The sequence below is a fragment of the Marmota monax genome, unplaced genomic scaffold (genome assembly GCF_021218885.2).
Source record: "Marmota monax isolate L192 unplaced genomic scaffold, Marmota_monax_Labrador192_F-V1.1 WCK01_AAM20220418_F8-fsc00105, whole genome shotgun sequence".
Lineage (NCBI taxonomy): Eukaryota > Metazoa > Chordata > Mammalia > Rodentia > Sciuridae > Marmota > Marmota monax.
In genome coordinates this window covers 1,796,917-1,809,961 of record NW_026692947.1, presented here as the reverse complement: position 1 = coordinate 1,809,961, position 13,045 = coordinate 1,796,917, and positions in this window count along the sequence as shown.

The window sequence follows — 13,045 nt, the reverse complement described above, 5'->3', positions numbered from 1 at the left end:
AAGCAGAGAGAGATGCATAAAGATCACTTAAAACTAAAAAAGAAGAAGAAGAGGAAGAAAAAGAAGAGAAGGAGGAGGAGGAAGAAGAACAGGAGAAGGAGGAGGTGGAGGTGGAGATGGAGGAGGAAGCAGCAGCGGTGACGGTGACAGCGGGGAGGCTGTCTCTGACCCAAGAGATTTGTACTGATCCACAACATAGCTGTATCTTATTTATGGCTTTCTGGATTCTCCACCCCAGCTCATATTCTGAAGGCCCTGAGGTAGGGAAGAATTTAAACCATTTGAGGAAGTAAAAGATAACCACAGAAAGTGAGGGACCTTATGCACAAGAGGACAATTTAAGATGAGCTTGGGGAAACGAGCAGAAGCCTAATCATTCAGGGATGCCAGTCTGTGGTAAATATAAGCTAGTAAGCAGAAAAGAGAATAAATATAAAGCCTTCTTATGAGATCATTTGGGCCATTTGCTTCCAATCCAGACAAGAGGAAATAGCAGTCTGGACTAAGGTAGTAATAAACAGGAATTGAGAGGGGATTCCAATATTTAGGGGAGAGTGGGTGATGGCCAAGATGAACCCTAGAGTTCTGGTCTGAGCAATTTTGGTAGAGAAGAAGCAAGTTTGAAGGGCAAGATGATACAATCTATGTTGGTCCTACTGAGTCGGAGGGGCCACTAAGACTGACTAAAAACATTCAGAGTGGTCAGATGGATATTGAAATCTAGTCTGGAGGAGAATCTGCAGGTAGGAAGTGGTAAGTGACATCATAGAGATGGATACAAATACCAAAGCAAAGAGTGTGGAGTGAGAGAAGAGCCCAGACCAAACTCTGGAGAGCCCAGATGTTTGTAAGTCAGAATTCATTCCAGAGTGGCCTGAGTGATGAAAGAAACCCTAGAAATCATAGCATCCCTTTCAAGAAAGAAAGATTGATGGGCTGGATCAAATACTATAAGAAGGCCATGTCTGGTAGTGAATGAAGCCATTGTTGACACTATCAGGAGATGGATGGGGAGCAGCAAGAAAGAGTAATTGATGGGGCTGCACATGAAATGGGATGTCTAGAAGGGAGGATGACAAGCGCAGACAGCTCTTTCAGGATGTTGGGCCAACAGAGAGGAAGAAGACATTGAAGATGAAGGAGGTGGGAAAACTGATGAAGTCAATTCCCTTAGAAAGCTATAGGCATTGGGATTTAGGCAGAGGAAAGAAATGAGGAGAACACTTCCACTGAATAATAGCAGGAAGGAAATAGAGTTGGTGGGTACAGAAGCAGATTGGTTTGAAGAACTGTTGGCAGGAAGTTTAGGTTGTTTCCATCAGATGGTTTCTATTTTCTCTTAAGAGAGTGAACACAGAGAAGAGAATGCAAGGATATCTGAGGAGAGAGATGAAGACTGGAAGTGATGTTTGCAGAGATGCAGAAAGAAAACAACTCCAGAGAAAGGTGGTAGATTTTCAGACAGTGCTGAGGCCAGTTAAGGTAGACGATATGGATTGTGGATTGTGGATTGATAGGGTCTGCCAGATTGTATTAGTTTTCTTATATTCTTTTGGCAGACTGGGAATGAACACATAGAAGGTAGAATTGCTTTGCCCTGTGATCAGCTGAATCAAATGCTATAGGAAGGTCATGTCTGGTAGTGAAGGACCAAAGCACAGGAGGAGAGAAACTTGAGAGCGTATAGGTAAGAGCCCGATTGGGAAAATGGACCAAAGAGTCAAAGTTGATTAACAAGAACAGCAAAGACAGGAGGGAGCCAGTAAAAAGGAATAGTGTGGATGAGCCCACGGACTGGAAGATCTTGACCATGAGGTCAAGAAATAGTTGTGAGGGAGGAATCACTAAGGAGTAGACTCTGTAGCTAGAGAGTGAAATGCCTGGATGAGGAGATTTGGGAGGTGGGCCAGTATTGAGAAATGTCAAATTCCAGTCTATAATCATTACAGCAAATGGCTGAGTAGAAACAGAGAAATAGGTCATTAGAAATATAAAAGTCATGGAATCCAAAAATCACATTTTGGTTGAGTCATCCATAAGGGCACTGAAGTCCATCAGGCTCCCAGCAGCAGAAGGGAGATCAGTAGGAAGAAGAAGGAAGAAAATGAGATTGGTACTCAAATCATTTGTGAATGAAGGGACAGGAAGAGATTTGAGCATGCTGGAACACCTGTGAATTTGAGTTCCCACCTATGTCAAGCTCTCAGACTTTCATACACTGAGCAAATGGTCATTTTAGATTTTCTACATTACAGACTTAGATTTCTTGGGAAGACTCCCTTGTAGAAATGGAATTTCCATTGAATGAAAGGATCTACATATTTTTAAAACAGCTTACCAAATTGAAGTCACTTTTACGTCAGAAAAAATAACAAGCATCCAAGCATTAATCACACACAAACCTAGAGTCATTCACATCAAGAAACTTGAATTTTTTGTTACAAGATGACTCATCATCCAATGACACAACCAATTGGGAACCTCTTCCTTTGGTGAACAGGTTTTTTTAATACCCTCAGCCTCTACTATAGCTCAATCTCTTTCCTACATAGAAGAGAGGTGGAAAATTACCCTCAAGAAATTGTTTCCTCAGGTCTAATATAAATCTCTTAGTAAAAATAAAAGTCCCTACAAAATCAACAGTGCAAAAATCTAACCCGCCATCATCTCAACTGCAGCATCCAAGAATCAACATCCTGAGTTGTAGAACAGTGGCCAAAAGCTGTCTAAATCAGTGCTGTTCCACTTAGGCCAAGGACCAATGCAGGTCCAAAAACTGTCAGAGATTTGTGGCAAGGTAAGTACCAAAATTAAGTGTTTAGAAAACTTTATAGTCAATTGATAGAGCTTTTTTTTTTTTTTTTAGTTTGTTAAAACTGACTAATTTTAAATGGGACTTACATTTTATATTTCTTCATGCTAGCTTCTTTTCACTTTCCTATTAGTTCTTTTTATAATATTTCATAAAAATGTGAGTCCATATGGACTGGAATTTTTTAAAAAATCTGGTTCTTAGCTAGGTAGTTTGAAGTGCACAGATCTAAATCACACTCCCACATTTGTTCCCAGACTCATGCAAACTCTTAAGCTGGAAGAAAGAGATAGACATGAGTGGGAGACACACGTATATTATACATACGTTAACCCAATTTCAAATCTTTACTCCTACCACTTAATGTTGATCTTAAGTAAGCTACCTAATTTTAATTCCAGTTTGAGAGAAGGAATAATGATCCTTGACTTGCAGATCTGAGATGAAGAGACTATGCTGTGACCCAGGAAAATACAAGATCTATGGTAAAGATGAGGAGTTACTTTACAGATCAACCTGGTGATCTGTAACCTATTGCTCCAGTGAGTCTTCCAAGCCTTCCCAATGAGCTAGTCACAAGCACAATTGGCATAAACTGCCTAGAACCCCAGCTCAGGCAAGGTAAGCAGTATTAGCCATACCACCCATACCCTGGTCTCCATCATACCTAAAAAACAAGAAGGAAATGAGGCAGCTGCTATTGGCTGCATTGCCCTGGTCTCTCATGATAACAAACCTTGATTTTGTTCCGCTATTAAACATCCATGTGCTTCAGAGGAGCAGGGTTTCTCTTGTAGTGATTTCGTTTTTCCTGTCCAGTGACTGATTTAGAAATGGATTTATGGTGACACCTGGCTAAGGAGACGTGAAGGGTTGTCTGAGTCTCACCAGGACTGCAGAATTACTAGAAAATATTCTTCTTACTATTAAAAGCAAGGAAACTAGGCTTTTTTTTCCCTTTTTGCCTCTGAATGTTGCCCACATCTGAAGCCTAAAATCACTGAAGGTCTCTGGGGACTAGGAGGGGACTAAGCCTAAGAGGTTGAATCAGCAGAAAACAACAAACAAAATAACAGAAAGAGGTAGCACCTTGATGACTTTGTCAAACCTATGGTTTAGCTAATCCTAGATCAGAGCAACCTCCACATTTTCTATATGTACAACAATCATTTCCCTCTGATTGAGTCATTGTTAATTGGGTTTTTGGTTACTTGCAGTCAAAAGTATAATCAAAACAGATAAGTGACCTCTTGGGCAGCCAACAGTGGGGTAGTCAATCTGGGGCTTCCCCTACTGCCTTCCTTCTCAGCAGCTGAGTCACTTCTGTCTCATCTAGTGAACCCCAAATATTTGAAGGCATTCAGGAGGCAAGGAGCACATTCCATTTTACCTTGGGACACAGCTCTTGAGTTTTAGGAAATTCTCAGGTTGGCTTCCACCCTATCTTCTCATTGATTTCAGCTACAGCTCTACAGAACTAAGTATGGGCTTTGAGAGTGAATTAAAGGTGTGAGGAGCACCTGCTAGTGGACCTGCCTTCTCTTATACACTCTACCATCAGCCTCCCTTCTCCCTCCTCTCCAGCTCTTTCCCAGGCCCCATCCATTCCTGTTATCTTCTAGGAAGTCCTTCACCACAAGGCAAGACTCTGTGCTACATATTTAGATGCCCAGTGATATTCTGCAAGATTCTACCTTCTGATTATTTCCTTGACATTGTCTGCCAATCCTGACTGTCCAGCCCCCATGTCCCCAATAGTGCCACAAACACAGAGTCATTGAATAAATGCTGAAGTTCAATTTCTCTATGGTAATAAAATCACAGACACTTTGAAGGAGACCCTCAACGGTTCTCTTGTCTAACTGCTGCCCACAGTGATCCTACAGATGGACATCTAGCTCATACTTCAGCATGGAAAATGAAAGAATTCATTACTTTTTGGGCCACCTGTTTCATTTCCAGTCAGCTCCCATGATTGGAAAATTCTTTTTAATTTTACTATTGGGTCCAAATAACTTGCCTTCAGTATGTCTGCTTATCTTCCTGGGATAAAATTTTAAAAAAAGTATTCTCTGTCTTCCCATAATAGTCCTTCACTTAGTGAAATCAGCTGTTACATCTCTTCTACATCTTCCTTTGTCCAAACTATTTTCAGTTAAGCCATTCCAAAAAGAAAAAAAAAAAAAGGTGTAGTTTCCAGATTTTTTCCCCATGTTTCTTCTATATTAACCATTTCTCTCTTAAAGTTTCATTTATTAATTCAACAAATATTAATGGAGTTTTGACTCTGTGTTAGGCTTAGGGCAGAGAAGCAGATGTGGATCTTACAGTCCAGGATGGAAGATGATTAAACGGTGACAATAAGGAGCAAGGTGTGCTAGATCACAGCACTACACAGCTCCAGGGGGACCATACTCACATGATACAGTGCAGATTTCCTTCCCTTGGAAGTCATGCAACTTGGTAGCAGCCATAGGTAGGAACAAGCAAACTGTGGGTCAGGAAAGATCTCCCTAAAAGAAAGAATGTTTTAAGTTGAGACCTGAAATATCAGTACCAGTTAATTAGGTGAAGCAAGAAGGGTGGAATGTGCTGGTCTAAGAAACAGTACATGACAAGATGCAGAGTCAATACAAAGGGGTGAGAGAGGAAGAAAACTGAAAAAAGCCAAATGAGGCTTGAGGATCGTAGAAATCAGATCATGCAATGTCTTTTAGGCCAGCTTAGAAGTTTATTTGTATCCTAAAGAAGGTGGGAATCCATTGGAGGGTTTTAAGCAGAGAAATAGCATGATCATATTTGCATGTGGGCAATGCAGAGAACAGATTAGAGAACAAGATCAGAGGCTGGGATACTAATTCAAAACCTGCTACACACATCTAAGTCTAACAAACAAATCAAGACAGTGGCCTGAACCAAGATAGTAGCAGTAGAAATAAATTGAAAATTACATAAACATATTTATGAGCTAATTGAAATGTAGGGTCAATTTGATTTGATGACTGGCTGGATGTGGAGGATGAAGGAAGGAGAGAAATCAAGGACATCTTAGACAAATGGGCAGACAGAGGTACCATCTGTTGAAACTGGAAACCTGGGAGGACACCAGGGTTCAAAAAAATTGAGGAGCCTAATTTTGGATCTATTTAGTTGAGATACTTGAAATATCTAAAAAGAAATGTCTAATTAGATTCCAAGAGACATCTCCATAAGATACTGGAGTTATCAATACTTAAGTGGAAACTGAAGCCATGGGAAAGGATATCAACTCAGAAAAAAATAATAATAAGTGGAATGAGAAGAGAAGGTTTAAACTACCAAGAAATACAATCACTTAATGCTTGAGCTCAGGAAAAGGTGTCAGCATTGGAGGCCAAGGAAGAACAGCCAGAGAGATAAAAGGAGAAATGGGACTGTGGTAACACAGAAGCCCAGTGAAGCAGGAAGCACTTGTGACTGTGACCTTATTTGGAAATAAGGTCTTTGCAGTTGTAATCAAATTAAAATGAGGTTACACTTAGGGTAAGTCCTGTAGTGACCTGTGTTCTTGTAACAAGACAGAAATTTAGGTACAGAAACCTAAATGGGAAAGATGGCCACAGGAAGATAGAGGCAGAGATGGGAGTTATGTTGCCACAGACCAAGGAATGCCAAGTACTGACAGCCACCACAGAAACTCAAAGAAGCAAGAAGCAAGGAAGAGTCTTCCCTAGAGCCTCCAGAGGACCCATGGCCCTGACAATACCTTGGTATTGAACTTCTAGCCTCCAGAACTATGAGAGACTATACTTCTGTTGGTTTAGGTCATCTAATTTGTAGTAATTTGTTATAGCAGCCCTAAGAAACTAGTATCTTAGAGTCAGCTAAAATCTCAAGTCTTCTTTATTTGTATTATGACCAAGTTATCTCATCCTCATTCTGTGTTATATGCTAAGGTTTTTAAAAATTAAATTTACATTCATTAGTGTCTGCTTTACGCTTAGATAGTTTTGGTAATTGATCTGACTTATTCTTACTGCCTCTTTGCCCAAGTTGACTGTTTTAGCTTTCCATTACTATAATCAATACCTGAGATAAACCAGCTTATAAAGAAGAAAAACTACCAATAATTTTTTTTAAAGACAAAGGGAAAAAAAGAGGAAAAGCTTATCTGGGCTCACAGCTTGGGAGGCTTCAGTCCATGTCAGTTGAACCCATTGCTTTGAGGCCTCTGCGGAGGGGACACCACCTCATGGCAGGAGCACATAGTTGAACAAACCTTTTCGGCTCACAGTGGCAAAGCATAAAAGGAAGAGCAAGAGACAAAGGTCATAAAATCCCCTTCAAGGACACACCTCCATACTAGGCCCCATTTCCTAAAGTTTCACAACTTCCAATGACATCCATCTGGGGGCTCAGGCTTTAATATTTGAACCTTTGGGGGACATTTAAATCCAAACTATAGCACCAACAGAAGATTCAATATGGTAGCCAAAGCTATAGCACATCAGCTGTCAATCAAGTTCTTCTCCCAGCTAGAAGTAATACATAACTATATCTTATCCACAAATGGATCATGCAAGACTCTCTCAGGTGCCTTGATGAAATCCAGTTATACCAAGTCTAGTGGAAATGCAAATCTATCCATTCACAGACTATATGAAATAAGTAGTTTATCTAGACCTGAATGACCTCAATTCTGCCCTCTTCACACAAGTTAGGAACCAAATAAAAGTGTCTGTTCATTTTGAGTGAACTTCAATTCCTCTCCCCAAGTGTTCTAAACTCCTGCCAATGCCACTCATCTGTTTTTTCCTCAGTCTTCACATTTGGGGTACTTTGCAAAGACATGACTTTGCAGGTCCTCTAAAATCTGGCTACAGACTCCTCCTGACTCAGGTATCTCCCTAGACCCAGTCCCAATAAGCCTTAAAGGAGGGAGCTGAACAGTAAACTCTTACTGGACCCTAGTGATATTGCCATCTCTTCTACTTATTCACATACCATTGGTTTTATTATCCAGCATCCCTCTCCACTCCAAAGGTAAAAGTAGCAGTAGGGCTGCTTACCCCATAAAAAGTGGGAGTGAGCAGCAGACTGAGAAAGGAAAAGTAGTGGGTACCATAACTCCTCTGCTGATGTGAGAAACATGACACAGAAGCTGGAACTTGCTAAACAGGAGATGGGACAAATTACATCCTTGTTTATTTTCAGAAACCAAAGCAGTATGTGAAATGTTGACTAAAGAGGAGAGAGAAGAGGAAGGTGGGAAAGAATGAACCCATGTGTATCCATTCCTTTCCTTCAGTCTTGACTTGCAGTGACCCTGAAGCTAGGATACTTTCTTTTTTTTTTTTGGTACCAGGGATTGAACCCAGGGGCACTTAACCACTGAGCCACATCCCCAGCCCTTTTTAATTTTTTTATTTACAGACAGGGTCTCACTGAGTTGCTTAGAGCCTCACTAAGTTCCTGAGGCTGGCTTTGAACTCGTGATCCTCCTGCCTCAGTCTCCCAAGCCACTGGGATTACAGGTGTACACCACTATGCCTGACTGAAGGGTATGCTTTTTTAATTGCATTATAATTGTACATAATATGCCACTTATACATGCAATTGATCCTTCTCATTCCCTAGTACTTTCCCTTTCCCTCCCTTCCTCAATCCTCCGATCTGTTTGCTCTGCTCTATTGATTTCCCTTCTATTCTTGTTACTTCAACTAGTGCATTATAATTGTATGTGTGTGCATGCACATCATGCGTGCATGTGGGATTCATTGTGGTAAATTAGTACATAGACACAGCATAATTGGTAGATTTCCTTCCCCAATACTTCCTCATTTCCTCCCCTCCTCCCTCCCTCACTCTCGTTCAATCCCCTTCCTCTGCCCTGTGGGTCTTCCTTCCGTTTTCATTAGATTCGCCCCCCCCCCTTCTCTCTCTTTCTCTCTCTCTCTAGCTTCCGCCTATGAGAGAAAACCTTTGACCCTTGACTTTTTGAGCCTAGCTTATTTCATTTAGCACGATGTTCTTCAGCTCCACCCATTTGTGGGGTGTTTTTTTGGTGGCTGATTATACTGTAATGGGTGTTTCCTGTCTCTCCCCCACCTAGTATTTCATAACATATGTAACTCTCTCCTTCCTGTCCTTTTGCCATGGGAAAATACTAAGAATGGATAAAAATATATTGATTCTGTAGGACAAAGAAAAGATCCATCATCCAGAATTACAGGATCTTTGTCCCCATGTCCTAAATCAAATGACTTCACAATCCATAATCTCTTTGCTGACAAAGAACACCCTCTCTATAGCCAGGATTTTTTTTATTTTCAGATTTCCAAAATGCTACTTAAGATACTTGAGTTAAATAGACAGAAAAGGATTGGATCTAGAAAATCATGGGTATATTAGTAAAGGTAACCCTAGATGCTATGACAGATAAACCCTGAAATCTCAGTAGCTTAACATAATAGGAGTTTATTTCTCACTCACAGAAAAAGTATATGTGGGGGCCTGGAAATAGAGCTCAATTGGTAGAGTGCTTGCTTTGCATACACAAGACTCTGGATTCAATCCCCAACAAATCAGGGGGTGGGGATAAAGGTGAGAACCCTGTGCCACCTATCATGCATGCTAATAGAGACTCTGTTCTAGCTGTCCCTCAGAAACACACATAGACCACACACATCCAAAATTTGGTTTGAGCATTAAGACAGATGATACCAAACAGACATCTAGAGAAAAATGAGGCTTTCTGGAGAAAGCAGGGCAGGCTCACCAAGCAAGTCTAAAAGATGGCTCAAGAGAACACAGGGTGGGGTGACTGGCTTGGGGTTTGGATGAGCCTGGTAAGGATTCCCAGATACTGGCTGGGACTTTCGTGGTTTGAGCTTCCTACCAGTGCCAAAGGAAGAAGTACTCTGGCTTTCTTACCAATTTAGTGGGGCAGGACGGGTAAGAGGAGAGGTGGAAATGAAAGCTGTCAGCAAACATCAAAGATGGAGTCAGGTTGGACACGCTGGCACACGCCTGTAATCCCAGCAGCTCAGGAGGCTGAGGCAGGAGGATCTGGAGTTCAAAGCCATCCTCAGAAAAAGCAAGGCCCCAAGCAACTCAAGGAGACCCTATCTCTAAATAAAATATGAAATAGGGCTGGGGATGTGGTTCAGTGGTCGAGTGCCCCTGAGTTCAATCCCCATTACTCTCCCCTAAAAAAAAAATGGAGTCAGATCCTATTACACTTTGCTGTCATCAATGCAACACTTCCAATATTGCACTCAGAAGATAAGGAAAAAGGAGATAAGTGGAGAATTGTGTGGGAAGTTCTAATAAGTCAGGCCCGGGATTGTGGGAATATTATTTCCCCCCACACTCCATTAGTCAGAGCCAAGTCACATAGATGGAAGGGGCTGGGGTGTAACTGGCCAAGCAGAAGGGGACAGAATCTTGAATGTACGTTCAGCTTTTTCTGCCACAAGTGAACATAAGCAGCAATGGATCCAGGTTTTGTGGGGTCCAAAGCTTGAATAATTTGGAGGCCCTCTTTAATAAATAATACAAATGACAAGATACCAAATTACCAAAGGGTCTTTGCAAGGCAAGACTCTGAAGTTCAAAGTGCATTAGCTTCCTGATGGAGGCTTCCTGCTGTAAATTATTACAGATGACTCCAAAGATGCCATCGACTGCCACCCTTCGTGTTCAGTAAAGACCAATCAAGAAAGGAATGTGGTTTCTGATATGGCCCCTTACTGCAAGGGGCTAAATCCTGGTATTGGTGGCTTCAACTATAGAGTTCATGGAAATCTAGTCTAGATCCTATTAAAGAATTGCAAATGGCCATAAGAATTAGTAAACAACAATGTTATTATATATTTTTTGGTTAATTGAGACAGATACAATGTTACCTCTCTTTGCAACCTCAAGACCTAAAGAAATTACATCTCCTTGGGGTTTTGCTCTGTATGTGGCTATGCAAAGAGCAGGATGACATCTATTTTTAAGTAACAGTTTCATAGCAGGGAAGCATGACAAATATTATCCATTGGTGTTCTGTGATTTCAGAAAGTTTGAGAAACACCAATATCCCTTTGTGGGGATTCTGAGATTCTGTGATTCAGAGAAGCCCAATCTGTCTGTCCCTCAACTCACTCTCTGACATCCTAGGTAGGGGAATGTGATACAAACCCAGAGAAGAGTTAGAACACATAGGAATTGTGACACTCCACTTCCCCTACTGGCCCCAGGAACAAGAAACATGCCCCACACCCACAGTAGGGTGGCAGTCCTAGGTTTCCCTCAGAATGGCTCCTTGAAACAGGAAGACACATGGGTAGACGACAGCAGGACTTCAATGTCAGTGTTTCTGCTCTACCTGGCTCCGCTGGGGAAGAGCATTTTGTACATACATCGTTCTCTTCACATCTCCATTTAAATTTTCTTATTTTCTGATTTATATGTAATTATATTGTATCACATTGAATACTATTTCAGTAGCTTCCACATGGGGAAAAGTGGCATAAAATAAAATGCTAAATACAAATAATAAAGTTTAAAAAAAAAAAGTCAAAGATTGGTTTCAAGGATGTCTCTACTGTGTCCAGGCAGAGACTGGATGATCTTTAACCCTCAGCTTCCTTCAACCCCTGGTCTACTACCTACTGAGCATGATCTATGTGCCAGGTTTCCTTGCCAGGGTCAAGGATAATTCCTCCATAGATGTGATCTTACTCCAAGGGCAAACTGTCTTCCACATACCCCGGCTGGGCTGCACAAGCCTGTGGGCAATTTGTCTACAGCAGCTCCTGCTTAGCCTGCTGGGAAGTGGGGTTGGGGAATGAGATGGGTTGGAATGGTTAGTGTGGTTACTGCCACAGGACCCACTGAGGGCAGAGCAAGAGGAAATGGGCTGAAGCAGCAGCAGGAGGGATGGGGTGTGACAGAGGGAAGCTTTCCCCTCTAATAGGAAAAGAGGAGCTGTCTCTGGCAACAGGGGAACTGAAAAAATCAGAGTACCATCCACATTCCTCCAGGAAGTTTTTTCCAACCTCACCAACATCCGGGGACCTGCTCCTGGCCTGCAAGCACACACTGCTGTCTCTTGCACACACTTTGACATGTCCTCACACAGCACCTGGTGTTCCTGTACATCTGCAGTCTCTGCAGAGAGGATGGATGCTAATAGGTGCTCCCCATCCTGCAACGTGTATTTGAGAACTTGCTATGATAGACACTAGAGATGTGTCTGTGAATGAAGCAGACACAAAGTCCTGATCTGGCTAACATTCCAGCCATTATAAATAAGTTTACACATATTTCTAGACAGTGATCAGATTTATGGGGGAAAACTTAAATTGGGAAACTCTGTATATATGTTACACTTCAATGAAAATGGCTTCTGAAAATAGAGCCATGAAGGGGTATGGAGAGTGCCAGCGTGAGGAGTTAGGGGAGCATATTAGTCAGCTTTCTGTTGCTGTGACAAAATACCTGAGATAGACAACTTAAAAAGAAGAAAGTTTTCTTTAGGTTCACCATTTCAGAGTTTTCAGACCATGGCCACTTGGCCCTGTCACTTTGGGTGTATGGCAAGGCTGGACATCATGGCAAGGAACACATAGTGGAGCAAAGCTACTCACATCAAGGACATGGCCCTAGCAACCTCACTTTTTCCTCTTAGGCCCCACTTCCTAAAAGTTTCGCCATCTCCCATAGTGTTATAGACGGGTGTTATGGATTGGATGTGAAGTGTCCCCTGAAAGCTCACATGTGAGACAACGCAAGGTCTGGAGGAGAAATGACTGTGTTACAGCCTTATCCTAATCAGTGAGTTAATCCCTGATGGGATGAACTGGATTCATAGGGGTAGCTGGAGGAAATGGGAATTGGGACATGGCTTTGGGATATATATTTGTATCTGGCAACTAGAGTCACTCTCTGCTTCCAGATCACCAGGATGTGAGCTGCTTCCCTCTGCCATACTCTCCCACAAGGATGTTTAGCCTCACTCCAGCCCCGAGGAATGGAGCCAACCTTCTATGGACTAAGACCTCTGAAACCGTGAGCCCTCAAATAACCTTTCCTCTTCTACAGTTGTTCTGGTCAGATCCTTTAGTCACAGCAGAAAAAAAAAAGTTAATTAAAACAACGGCAACCGAGGCTTTAGCACATGGCCTTCGGGGGACACTTAAGATCAAAGGATTGCAATTTTAAATAAGGTGGGCATCATTAAAATTGTGACGTGTGAACAGAACT